The sequence below is a fragment of the Medicago sativa genome, chromosome 7 (assembly GCF_051527215.1).
Source record: "Medicago sativa cultivar Bolivia chromosome 7, Bolivia_mono, whole genome shotgun sequence".
Taxonomy (NCBI): Eukaryota; Viridiplantae; Streptophyta; class Magnoliopsida; order Fabales; family Fabaceae; genus Medicago; species Medicago sativa.
Window position 1 is genome coordinate 26271484 of NC_140755.1, and position 13902 is coordinate 26285385.

Consider the following 13902-nt stretch of genomic DNA (forward strand, 5'->3'; position numbering starts at 1 on the left):
AATATTGTTAGGAGATACGCTTGGTGTGGTAGTGCAATATACGTCAAGGAACTCATAGTATCCTGAAGGGGATTCGCCAGTCATTCCTTATTGCATCCAATATACAGTTATTGGTGGGGGCGAATCGAACCTAAAGGTTATTGTGGTAACCCCATGCGCTTTGAGTTTTACATGCATAACCATTAAATTTTTCAGGTTTCAAGTGCAGCAGCATCTTCCCAACAATCAAGATATACAACAATCTTTGGAATTTATGTGCACACTTCATCATGTTCATCTTCATCATCTTCTTGATCAAGTTATTGCAGCAGACCCCCCAACACAAGCGCCAACAATCTTTAGGTTCGGTTTATGATTTAATGTGATTAATGGCTGCAAATTTTGGGAGAGATGAAAGCTTATATTTTCACCCATGACTACAGTGAACGGTAAACAAATTCCTTTTATGAATATATGTTATGCAAATTTATGGATAAATATTTCATATGTGATGTGTTTGTGTTAAATTTATTTGTGGTTGTAAATAATATATGCATGATAAATTTTGATATGTATGAAAGTTATCGCTTGAAATCCATTTGATGTTAATTTAAACATGGGATAATACTCATATAAGTGATGACGTATTAGTAAATATTTGGTGTTCTAAATGCATGTGTATTTAATTACGTGAACTTGTTGTTTTCTGATTGTGAGTACGAAATGTGACTGCTTACATGATATATAATTGTTACTGCAGTTTCTATTTGTATGTTGGCCTTTAAATTATCTTGGTAGTTTCATACTTTGACTCATAGAGTAAACGAAATTGGAAGAATAATAAAGATAAAAGTTAAGATACTTGTCTATCTTTGAATTAACATATGGTGCTATACTCATATATGCATGAATTAGAAACTCTTTAAATATGCATCAAGTTTAGATACCTATTATCTTGAAATTGAATTTGGTAATTTTTGGGCTTAAAAATTGTTCAAATACAATGATTGTTGTTTTATTCATTTAAAATTAGTGTATGTGCTTCGGTCATAAATATCAAGTGGTTGCTTTAATGATATTATTTGCTTTGTGTAAGAAATTATCATTATTAATAATATTGTGTTGATATTGTATGTGCATGATAATATGAAAAGTAATTATTAATTTCTTGTTTATCATGACATTAAAATAATTTGGGTATGTTTTGAATTATTGTAAGTTGATATATGTTCATGGAAGAAAGTCATAGAGAATATTAATGATTTTGGTTCATTGTTTATTTTTCTATGTGATTGTTTATTGAAATTTAGCATTGAACATATTTAAACATAAACTTGAATTTAATACAACGAATTTATGATATATGTATTAGTTATATGATAACTAAAATCAAAATGTTTGTGTTATATTGAATTTTATGTGGAGTATATGACTTGCATGTTTAATCCTATCTTATGAGGTTTGGTTATGACATTATTTTATGATCAAGTTTATTTTGCTATGTATGTTTAAATGCATTTAATGTATGATATATCTTGACTAGATATAAAAGAAAAGTTGAAGTTCAAATTAAAATGCATGTTAAATAATGTTATAGCAAAGGTGTAATGACATAAAAGTTGTGTGTTATTATAGTATACTCAATTGACAAAAGTGTCATGGTTCGATGATAGTTGATGAATACTATCAAGAGTATATAAGTTGATCCATAGACATAGCTATGAGAATACAAAATCTATGTGAAGAATTGAATATTCAAAGTTTATAAAAGTTAAAAGAAAATTTTGCAATTATTTGACGAAATGATTGACAAGGAATGATGTCTTTGGAAATGATGTTGAATACATTGAAGACATTATTAGGGATGTGGTGCAAATCCAAATCTAATTGATCACCAATGGTGGAAACTCAACCCACAATTGAGTAGCATCAAGTCTTGGGTTCAATGGTGAAAGTACACTATTAGAGTGATTGAAGTACTTGACAATAGATAAAGCCCAAGGGGTAAAAGTACTTGGACCATAAGAAGAAAAAGGGTAGGATGAGGTTTTCCTCTTAATGGACATATAGCATATATTTGCTGGAATGCATACTTATGGGGCATTCCCGATATAGTCTACCTATGTGAGATTGAAGTTTGGCCGCTTCATGGATTTCAAGGGTTTGACTCTTAAATTCTCCTGAAAATGGATATATGACACAAGGCCTTCTTAATGTGTCATTTACAAGTCTCTTTATCAATGATACCGAGATTCTATGTGTAAGTTATGCACACTTGTTCTAATGAATAGTTGGTTCAAAGCTTGCCTACCATACTATTTGGGAATGAGCGAAAACTTAACTTACTAAGTAATGGTTCAAATCGCGAGATACCATTATCTGAAGGCATGAAATTTTCGAATTTATGAGATTTAGTATTTTGAAAATGGTGAGGGATTGTTGGTGATTTCCGAAATAATAGAATCACTTTAGATCAAAAGTTATAACTCTTCACCAAGAGTTGTCACTCTTCATGGGGATCTTTCATATACATTGGAACCTTTGGCAAAAAGGTGCTTAATGAACTTTTGCATTGATTCAAGTGTATATGATTATAACATTTGCAAAAAGGGTGCTTAATGAACCTTAACATTGATTCAAGTGTGTATGATCATAACCTTTGGCAAAAGGGTGGTTAATGAACCATAACATTGATTCAAAAGGGGTGTTTTCTCTCATGTGAAGGGTGCGATCGCGATTCAATTGAATTCCCTTTTCATAATTCTGCTATTGCGATTCATTATGTTGCAAACATCTACTGTGATTGCGATTCACCTTGTACAGGAGCAATAGTGGGCAATAGTGCGATAAAAAAAACAAAGGTGTTATTCCCTTCTTTTCAATTTTGTTTCAAACAGCAACGTGATCGTTCTGATAAACATAAGGCAATCAATCTGCTAGGGCTTTCCGATTGTTGAAGGTTTTATCTCCATTGTTGTGAGAGTTTTTGTGTTTCTCTTCTCTTAAGAGTTTTGTGGTTCTGGTTTTCTTGAGTGTGGGTACCATGACAGAGGTGCATTTGGAAGACTTATCACTGAGTGACGACGAGGGACTGAGTTTCGATATCGAGGAGGAAGAGAATGCTGAACATGATCCTCGTCTATGTTTGGTCGGTTGTTTTCTTGTTAATCGTCTCGTTCGACTTAAAGAGATGAAAATACGGATGTCTGAGGTGTGGCGACCGGTGAAGGGGGTGGCGGTGAAGGAAGCGCAACCAGGGCTATTCTTGTTCCAATTCTTTCACAAATTGGATATGGAGGAGGTACTTATTGGAGGTCCGTGGACATATGATAGTCACTCATTGGTTTTGGAAAAGCTGCGAATAGGAGTGCCGTTGAAGGATATACAATTGAACTATTTGAATCTCTGGGTCAGGGTTTATAATTTGCCAACCGGTATGATGAAGGAGAAAGTCGGAATGGGATTAGGGAACTATATTGGTGAGTTTTTAGAATACAATGGAAATAACAATTCTAGCTTCTGCCGTGAGTACATGAGGTTGAAGGTGAGGTTTGATATCAGACAGCCATTGAAGATAGGGAAGAAGATCAAGGCGAAAGGGGGAGAATGGTTTGTGGTGAATTTCAAGTATGAGAAGTTAGGAACCTTTTGCTTTGTGTGTGGGGTGCTAGGACATAGTGAGAATAAGTGTGAGGATAGGTTCTCTCAGCCAGATGTTACGATTCCAAAACGGTGGTCAAACGTTATTAGGGAAAATCCATGGAAGCCAGGGGGAAGACGTCATCACAGTGGTTGCGGGAAGATGGGGGCTCTAAGGCTGATGTGGTAAAGGAGGGAGGGAGGAGAGCCGAAACAGATGGACAGTCTGAGTCCAGTAGTCAGCAGGCATCTCCGACTTCTGTGGAGAGAGTGACCACGTGTCAGGTTCTGGCGGGTAAGCAAACTGGTTCTACGCTTATGTCAGGTGGGGCCATCATTGGTGTGAAGGAGTTAAGGCATGTAAATGCTCCTTTATTGACTTTTACTAAAGATATAAACTCGGGTACATCATGTTCAGTCATTTCCTCAGCTATTGATAACCAAAATCAGGTGCACAATACTAGTCAGAAGGAAAATAGTGCAGACATGGAATATCAGTTTCAAAGAAAACGTATGCGAGAAGACAAACAACTTGTCGAGGATTCCACAAATCAGACAAACCAGCATTTTTTATCGGCACGTCCTGGCAGCCAGGACTGCCGAGACCAATGATTATTTTAAGTTGGAACTGTCGGGGATTGGGCAGCCCGAGTGCAGTTCCAAATCTACGAAACCTGGCCCGAGGACACAAACCAGACATTCTTTTCCTCACTGAAATGTTGGCTAATACGCGCAGCATGGAAAATATATGTGTCATGTTGGGATATGACTCATGTTTAGCAGTTGATGTGGAAGGCAGGAGCGGTGGGCTGGCAGTGTTTTGGAAAGATGTTTCTAATTGTCGTGTGTTAAATTACTCTCGAAATTTCATTAATATGATTGTGGAGGATAAAGAAGCTGGTGATTGGAGATTAACTTGTTATTATGGTTTTCCTGAACGTGCTCGTCGTCGTGATGCTTGGGATTTACTTCGGGAGTTGCGGGATATGTCATCTCTTCCGTGGTGTATCATTGGGGACTTTAATGACTTGTTGTCTCAACAAGATAAGGCTGGTATTCATCCTCATCCTAATTGGTTGTGTATGGGTTTCCGTGAGGCGGTTGATGATTGTGCCCTATCCGATATTTGTTGGAACAAAATGTGTTTAACAATGAACCTTAAAGAGTTTTGATGATAACAAGGTATTAAAAATTGTAAATTGGACTTGCTAATATTTGTTCAAGTGTACAGGACCATAGTTAAAAATTTACATCATATAATGGTTCTGAAAAACAAAAAGAGAGCTAAGGAATCAAGAAAAGGAAGCTTGAAAGCATCTGAAGAGAAGCATCTGAAGAGAGGCATCTGAAGAGTGCATCTGAAGACAAAAGTGCTCCTGAAGAATGATGACGTCATCAGAAGCTGAAAGTCATCAGAAGCTGAAAGTCATCAGAAGCTAAAAATCATCAGAAGCTGAAGTACGTCAGAAGCGGATAGTTCAGAAGCGACCTCATCAGAAGGTGAAACTCATCAGAAGCTGATTATCATCACAAGCTGAAGATTCAAGGATCAACACTTCAAAAGATGTCTATTGGATTCGAAAACACTGCAGAAGACTACTGGAACTTTGCAACGGTCATTTTGGTAAAGATTTGAAGGCTTTGGAAGCTTATCTTCAAAAAGCGTTGACATTGTACTTTGTACGAACTGTACAACCACCTTCTCCACTACTCTGTTTTGTGTCCACGCTACAAGACAAGAAAATAACTCCAGAATACGGCTACGCCTGTAAAGATGTTCCTTCACAATGGGAATGGATTTCAAATTGGTTCTTCATAGGACAACAACCAAATCAGGCAAGAGATCATTGATGAAAGATCAAGCTTCAACAACGACTCTTTTGGATGTGCTGGCAATTTCACAACGTCTCTTTCACACCTCTGTATAAAGGAGTGAAGACTTAGACATTTGGTAATGCTGAACGAAAGACTCTCAACATTTTTACAAGTGTCAAACCTCTGCTGAAATTGTTCTGCATTCACTTAGAATTTCTGTTTCTCAAAGTTCTTATCCTAGAAATTCTTAAGTCTTAGAGTCTGTATCTGATTGTATTGTGAGCACCTCTGATTGTATATCAAGTGTTCAACCTCAAACATTATTCTTTGTAATCTTGTTTGTTTAGAAGTCTCTTGCAGTTGTGCTCGAGCATAGAAGTCTCTTGATTGTGTTCTTGAGCATAGGAAGACTTTTGCGAAGTGTGCTTAAGCAAAGGAAGTCTCTTGCTGTGTGCTTGAGCAATTGTAATCAGATATTACATTCTAGTGAAATCTCCTTGGAAGTGCAAGGGGAACTGGACTACTTCCGGATTGTGGAAGGAACCAGTATAATTGCTTTGTGTCTTTCTTCTTCGTCTTCTCTCTCTCTCTGTTTTATTCGGCTGCGTTCAGATTCTGTTTATCACTTTAGAAGTTGTTTCACTTAGCTTCTGACTAGTGTGTTCAGTTTTTAGAGAAAACGAAGAAACGTCTAACACAATTCAACCGCCCTTCTTGTGTTTTTCTCACCTTCAATTGGTATCTAGAGCCTTGGTCTGATAACTCAACACTTAACAGTGTAACAGAAAAAGATCTGAGAAAAACATGTCTAGTGGACCATTTGGCTCTGGATCTGGGCCTGACCTTACTGCTGTTGCAGATGATTATGACAACAACAAGAAATTCAGCGTAGGAAAGAGTCCTAAGTTCAATGGAGACCCTGCAGAATTTTCTTGGTGGAAAACCAAGTTCTATAGTTTTGTCATGAGCGTAGATGAAGAACTATGAGACATACATGAAGAAGGTGTTGGTGACTTGGTTCTTAATGAAGAAGGAGCTGTTGTTGATAGAAAGAAACATACTCCTGCTCAGAAGAAGCTCTACAAGAAGCATCATATTATCAGAGGAGCACTTGTCACTGCTATTCCTAAAGCAGAGTACATGAAGATGAGCGACAAGTCCACTGCTAAAGCTATGTTTGCTTCTCTCTGTTCAAACTATGAAGGTAGCAAGAAGGTCAAAGAAGCAAAAGCTCTTATGTTGGTTCATCAGTATGAGTTGTTCAAGATGAAGGATGATGAAACTATTGAGGAGATGTACTCAAGGTTTCAAACCTTAGTCTCTGGACTACAAATACTGAAGAAGAGCTATGTTGCTTCTGATAATGTGAGATAGATACTCAGAAGTTTGCCTGCTAGATGGAGACCAAAGGTGACTGCCATTGAGGAAGCTAAAGATTTAAACACTTTAAGTGTTGAAGATCTTGTTAGTTCTCTCAAAGTTCATGAGTTAAGTCTTAATGAACATGAGTCTACTAAGAATTGTAAATCAATAGCCCTTCCATCCAAAGGCAAGTCATCAAAAGCTCTCAAAGTAGTTGAATCTGAAGAAGAAGAACCATCTGGTTCAGACTCTGAAGAAGATGCGGCTGAGATGGCTATGCTCTCTAACAGACTTCAGTATCTGGCCAAGAAGAACAGAAAGTTTCTGACCAGAAGGGGTAACTCAAGAAGCTCAAGGAAAGAAGATCAGAAGGGATGCTTCAACTGTAAGAAGCCTGACATTTCATTGCTGATTGCCCTGATCTTTAGAAGGAGAAGTCAAAGGACAAGTCAAAGAAGTCAACATTCAAACCAAGCAAATTCAAGAAGCGGATTAGGCAGAGTTTAATGGCCACCTGGGATGATTTACGAAGTGAATCTGGATCTGATAAAGAGGAGCTGATGAAGATGCAAAGGTAGTTGTTGGGTTAGTAGCTACAACAACTTTAGAAGATGGATCAGAATCAGATTCTGAAGATGAAAATGAGGTATATTCTAAAATTCCCAGAGATGAACTTGTTGAGTCACTTAAAGAACTTCTTACACATTTTAAAAGAAAAATTTACTGATTTAGTTAAACAGCAAAAATCAACTCTATTGGATTTGAAAGCTTCTGAAGAAGGACTTAGGGGCTCTGACTTCATCTGTAAAATTTATGAAGATAAGCTCAGGTTCTTATGTCAGAAGCTACAAGAAAAGTGTAATGAAAAACCTTTAAGCAACCATGAAATTTCTCTTGAGGATTTTATCATGACTGGTATTGACAGAAGCAGGGTTGCTTCAATGATTTACAGCATTTACAGAAACAGTGGCAGAGGGATTGGTTTTTCAGGAGGGAAACCTAATGAAATCAGTCTCAAAGCATGTTGTGAATGCATCAAGGAAGGATTGAAAACCTTCTTTGTACCTGAAGGTGGTGAGTTGGAAACTGTTGTTCAATCAGAACCTGAAGCTTCTGGCTCTAAGGCTAAGATTAGGATTCTAAAGAGATCAGGATCAGGATTCCAAGACTTCAAAGATCAGGATTCTAAAGAGATCAGAACCTGTTCCTCAGAGTCTGGTGAAACCACAATATGAGGTTCTGAAGTCTAAGTTTCAGAAGAAGACATTTACTGCTTCTGAAGTATCAAAATCAAAGGTTGTTAAACCTAAGGTGATGGTTAATCAGAAGCAACCCAACTCACAGCACAAGGTACAAGAAGTGAAGAGACAAACTTCTAGTACTAACCTGAGAGGACCCATAAGACAATGGGTACCTAAATCTGAAACTGTCAATAATGCAGATATGTCTAAGAGCAAAGGAGATACAAAAATCATGGTACCAAGACAGTGGTTGCTCAAGACACATGACAGGAGAGAAGTCCATGTTCCTCGGCCTAACAATGAAAGAGGGAGGAAATGTGAAATTTGGAGGCAATCATTCTGGCAAGATCATAGGTACAGGAACTATTGGTAATTCCTCTACCTCAATTAATAATGTATGGTTGGTAGATGGTCTTGAACATAACCATTTGAGCATTAGTCAATTTTGTGACAATGGTTATGATGTGTTATTTGAAAAAGCCAACTGTACTGTAATCAACACAGAAGACAAATCCATTGTGTTCAAGGGAAAGAGGGTAGAAAATGTCTACAAAATCAATTTTTCTGAACTGGCTGACCAGAAGGTGATTTGCCTTCTATCAGTGAATGATAATAAATGGATGTGGCATAGAAGGTTAGGACATGCTAACTGGAGATTAATCTCTAAGCTTAGTAAGTTACAACTTGTCAAAGGCCTTCCAGACATTGACTATCATTCAGATGCACTTTGTGGCACATGCCTGTAACATCCCGCCTGTCAGTGTCTGAACTGTATCAGTCGATCGTCCCAGAGAACGTATTTTGAAAGAAAGTTAATGGAGAATATTTATTATGTAATATCAGCTTATTACGGAGTAAGTATCAGTGTCGCTTTTAACACGCTTAAAGGCAAGGGCATTTTGGTAATTTCGCGAGGGAAGGATATTTAATTGATTTTATCCCAAAAATATCTCATTTCCAATTCTCTTTCTCTCTCTAAGTTGGCATAAGCTTTTCTCTTCCTTCTCTCTTCTCTTCACCCACGCCATTCCTTCTTCTCCCAACCTCCTTCAAGCTTCTAAACTTCTTTCTTCTTGGATTCTAGGTTTAGAGATGGATCTTTTATCATGGTTTTCTTCTTCTTCCTCTCTCTTAAGAACAACTAGAAACTTGGGTGATCTCACAATTCTTCTTCTCTTCACCAAGGGAAAATCCATGAGGCTAGGGTTTGTTTATTCAATGGTTCCTTGGTTGATTCAAGTAGAGCAAGGTTTCTTTTATGAAATCATGAGCACAAGAAAACTAGAGGATCAAAGCTAGGGTTTTGCTTGGGAACTTGTTGATGCTTCAAGATTTTGTTTAGGTGAGTTCCATAGATAGCTATCCTACCCTTTGGGATTATGTTATGCCATGTTAAATGAATACGAATAACATGATAATTCTAGGGTTTAAGTATAAGTTTAGTTACCCCAATTGTATGCCATGCTTGCTTGTCTTGTGAATACTTGCTGAGTTTATGTTTTACAGGTTTCTAATGATCCTAAGGGTCATATAACACTTAGAGACACTTGGTTTGAGGTTTTTGGGTCAAAAATACCATTTTTAAGTGTTCTGGACTGTCCTAACTCGCCACGGCGAGCTATTACTCGCCACGGCGAGCTAGACCTGCGAATGGGGGGTCCTGCACGCCCCCAACTCGCCACGGCGAGTAACCACTCGCCTCCCCAGTGAAATCACTCGCCTAGGCGAGTAAGACAGTGAGAATCTCATTGTTTTGCTCGCTTTAGGCAGGCATGGGGCTTGGCGATGCGGTTTTCTCCGTGGTGTCTTTTTACGAACGTAAACCCCTCAACCCAAGGTCCTAAATGATGATCAAAGAAAGCATGATTCTTATGATATGAGGCAAGTATTAAGCATGTTAGTAAGGCATGGCATACGATAGAAACAAGATATGAATCGGGTAGCAAGTTAATCTCTAAGCAAGGGAAAGAACTAGAGCCTCGACATAGTTGTCGAGAACTAGCAAGATTCCTAGAATGGTAAGACGCGAAGTTAAGTTCTTCGCATAGACATATTAAGAGTATTATCTTATTAAGAAGAAAGAACCATACGAGTATGGCATGATGTGAATCGATTTCGTATCCATTCACAAAGTAAGATAAGCAAAGCTTAAGTTTACCTCTAGCAGGATCGTTTAAGGATCCGAGGTAAAAGAGATAGTATGATTAGGTTTAACCTTCATATATGCATTAGACTAAGATTATAATAAGAGTGTTATGTCTCTTGAATTCCTTCCAAGGTTGGGTTCAAGGGGTTCCCCAAGGGGAATGGTTAAGCCGAAAGGGAGCCGCATTTCACTAAGTTAGGGTGTCGTGTCTTTTATATTCCTTCCAAGGTTGGATATAAAAGGTTCTCCAAGGGGAACGGGGTAAGCCGTAAGGGACCCGCACGTTCACTAAGGGAGTCCGGTGCGCTATTGCAAAGCATTTTCACCGGTAGTAAGGGATTAACTTCCGGGGTTACTCCACTCGGAACTAATCCGTAAAATGAACTCAGATAAGTTGTTTGTTACACGCTAACATAATCAATGAAGCTGACTATGCATTTTCATCATATGTTTATGTGTTATGTCATAGAGCCTTGACATAGACTGTCAAGAATTAGATAAGATAAAGTAAGAAGATAGTCAAGAACTAGCAAACTAGAAAGAGTCACTTTTGTGGCAAGAATAAGATAGATACAATTATTCAAGTAAGCAAGTAAGCGAGTAAAGAAAGATATACCGAAGACGATCATAGGTTTCCCTAATCGTCCGGTTTAGAGTTGTGTCATGACTTTAGCAAGTGAAGGCCTTGAGGTATAGATAGTATCTTGGCATTGCGGTTTTAGTTTTCCCTTAACCGCCATGACACGGGTAAGATGAGAAGCCTATAACAAGTTAAGATTTTATGACGGCCCTAGTATGCACAACCGTCTAAGAGAACAAGTCCCCACACACGTATAATCAACCGTCAGGTTGTAAGGTAGACACGTGGTGACCGTAGGTTTCCCCTGAGGTTACCTATAGCCTAGGATTTAGGGGAACTCACTGAGACATTATGTCTCATCCCAATCCTTTTTTGTTTCAGATAAGCAAGTTGGTATGCAAGCTTGAAGCCGAATGGATATTTCAACAAGGGATCGTTCGTACCGCAGCAGGGGGACAAGGGTTCCAAGGATGTATTTATTATACTTTAAAGAAGATGAGTTGTATATCTTTGTACGAACGCATTGTTGTTATACTAATATTCATTCGAAACTTTTATGTAGTATAATTTAATGTATCCAATACTAAATTCAACGCACGTGCTAGACTTTCTAGATACGTCTAGTATGGGTGTTACATTTGGTATCAGAGCAGGTCGATTCAGACCGTGCCTTGGGTCATTAAGTTACAACAAGGTAGTGGGACCATTGGGTTCCGGGTAAAAGTTCTAGTTGTCATTGTTAGTTGAGCCTGATCAACTCAATTTAACATTCGACGATTAGGATGGATGCCTGAGAGCTGAATAGGACCCAGGAGGAATGAAGAAAGAGATGAAGTTGTACCAAAAAGTAAGAACTCAGGATGAGTAGTAAGTAAGAGTTTGTCGTGCCAGAAAGTGGTCGGTGAACTAAGTAGTAGAAGTATAGATCCTCCGGGAATGTAAGATAATGCTAAGAAGGAACGTTCCGACGGTTCCGGGAAAGATGTGGAAGGTACTCGTATACACGTAATTAAGAGTTTGGAAATAACTAAGTATGATCTGAAGTTTCAGTAAGAGCTGTTGTTTGAACAGAATTATTGTATAGGAAGGAATTGTATTCCGGAACGTAAGCGCAAGGTTATAAGTTAGAAAGAAGTTGATGTTGACGGAATTAATAAGCTCCCAGGGATATCATTATGTGAATGAAGTTATGGATTTGAACACTCAGAGTGGACAAGGTTCTAGTGTTCTGAAAGTGCATTAATTCGCAACGTAGCAAGGCAAGTTACTAGTAGTAGAAGAAGTTAAGGATTTAAGCGAAAGTTTATATCGTCAGGACTAAGCCGTTGATTCTGACGAGATGAGAACTGTATTGAAATAGGTTAATGGTTGCCGTGTATTTATTTTAATTTAGATAAGTTATGAGGTTTGATATTTTACAATGATAGGAATGAATGATGTGCATTGGTTACTTGAGAATAAAAACTTTACATAAAGAATGTTTCTGAAAAATAGAGTCGAAGAAGCTCACCAATAGCAAGCCGAGAACGAAACTTTTCGTTTTCTACCAATTCGTTCCTATGGTTTGCAATGACTATTGGGGAGATATCTTCGCAGTAATCTTTTATGTGACGAAAATCATTTATGACATCGAGTGACAAATGCACATCGTATCCTAAGATTTTCATAGGAAAAGGCATGAGCAACTATTAACGGAAATCGATGCGGTTAAGGTAACTTTGGAAGTTAATATGTCAAGAGTCGAGAAAGAGTTCAGATCAAGAGTTTAGAGGTTCTGATAATTAGAATGGAGGGCACGGAAGTAAAGAAGTTAAAGAGGTGAAGAGTTGTACGAAGTCACAAGGTTCTCGGATTTTGTGGAGTTATGAGTATCCCTCGAACTTATGTTTTGCTTAATTAATTTGCTAAAGCTCGTTAGGATGTTGAATCATAAAGTTTAAAAGATTTTAGAAAGATATATGCGTATGGGTGATTGAAGTTGACATTTTGAAATCAAAAAGAAATTTTTCAGGTACCGGTTGTTACGACTTGCGTAGAGTATACTAAACTCACTAGGACTAAGATTTGATGGCACGTATGTGTTGTCAACTCGTCCTGTGAATTTAGAGCAACAACTGGGCTTAGATTCATTATATTTTATAAAAGTATATAGCGGAAGAGCATCAGCGTCAATAACCCATGTGCTAATTTACAAGGTTTTCTTTGAAAGAAAAGTCAACGAGCAAGCATAGATACGATTAAGCAAAACGTAGTAAGAGGAAAATACGAACACACCGTGATAGATGTATAAGGCATATATGTACAAGTGCAAGATGAGTTTACCATGGAAAGTTTTGAGAAGAGTTCACGAAGATATTATTCAATGATAGAAGGAGTGTGAAGATTACTCGTCTCAACGGATTAGAGAACTAGTCAAAGCCAACCGGTGGAAATCAGAGTAGCGCCGCGGAAATTAATTGGTAAAGTTGTGAACGGTGACCATGGAACATGGAACTTTGGTTATAAGAATCTTCGTGAAGAAAGTTTGGGAAAGTAATATAAGTTTTAATAAGAAGTACTATGAGATGAACAGGAAGTTCTCGATGTGTAACGTAAGTGTTGATACTCACACAGTCAGTGTTGATTAAAGTAGAAGTATAAAGGAAGTATCTTCGCTTAAGTAAGACAAAGAAGACTCGAGATACCACAGATGAAGTAGTCGGGTTGTCTAAATGATGTTGTTGAATATGTAGAAGAGCATGTGCTATTATAATGGAATAAGGTTTATGAGTTTTACAAGATGAAGAACATACCCTCCTATACCAAACTTGTTAAATGATAACGATACTTTCTAGAATAGCGATAAGCTATGGTTGTAGTTTTCTCAAAATTAAGATTGGTATTAAGGAATTTGTGAACGAAATTGTTTTAAAAGTATTATATTAAACATTGATGAAACCAAGGGAGTGCGCCATAAATGAGCAAACTCACCTAAGACGTACCGACTTCAGGACCAACTTAATATAGACAAGTTTGGGACGAGTTGTAAACCTTTTTAATAAAAACTTAGAGACTCGTCCTGTGGTTCTGAGGTATCATTATAAACTTGGTTTCAAAATGAGATTTTCTTTATTCAAGTAAATGTTCGTTCCAAGAATCTA